Raw genomic sequence first — 824 nt, 5'->3', positions numbered from 1 at the left:
AGCGCCGGCCAACCACAGGATCCTGGCCTGTCTCCCAGCCAGCCCTGCTAATTAGTCCTCCTCTTTTGAGCTAATTGGCCGATAAAAAATGAGGATGGCCTCTTCACCCAGCCGGAGTGTTTTGCCACCAAATAGCAATGGGGAGGATTATGCGGGTTTATGAAGCATGGTGACACTCAGCGAGAACCACTCCTCTGCTATTAATTTCCTTGTCAAGGGGGTTGTCTGTGCTGAGTCACTTTGGTATTAGTGGATACAAAAAAAAAAAATTTAGTGTGGGGTCGACTTCCAACAAGTCATGAAATGCCTTTATATCTTAACTGTTTTACTGTGGTAGAAATTAACAATGCAATAACTATTTTCAGCAGATGGTGAATCCTGTAGACGATATCAGTGTTACAACATGTTACAGGCAAATTGCACAGGGCTTATCTTACTTTTGTGGCTTTTGATTTTCTTTGCAGTGTCGGGACTATGGGTGAGTGATTCTGGATTCCCATAAAGAAAAAAAACTGTGTGACAGTAGACCATGCAAAATGGTTCAAAAAGAAAAGCTTTGATGGGGCGTCCTGGTGGTGGAGACACAAGACAATGTGACTGTGACGTTTGGCCAGTTTAATTCCAGCTGTGGACCTTTGTTGAATGTCTTACTCCTCTCTCCTCATTTCCTGCTGGTCTCTATGCTGTCTCTACAGCTGTCCAATATAGACAATAAAGGTTATTGTTGACACTATTGTCAAGGTTTCCTAGTATGGGACATACACTGCGATACAAATGAATAAGTAGAGCAAATAAGTAGTGCTGCAAAGAAAGAAAGAAAGAAA

The sequence above is a fragment of the Etheostoma spectabile genome, chromosome 14 (genome assembly GCF_008692095.1).
Source record: "Etheostoma spectabile isolate EspeVRDwgs_2016 chromosome 14, UIUC_Espe_1.0, whole genome shotgun sequence".
NCBI classification, from domain to species: Eukaryota; Metazoa; Chordata; class Actinopteri; order Perciformes; family Percidae; genus Etheostoma; species Etheostoma spectabile.
The sequence above is the reverse complement of the archived record's forward strand: the minus strand, read 5'-3'. Positions refer to the sequence as shown.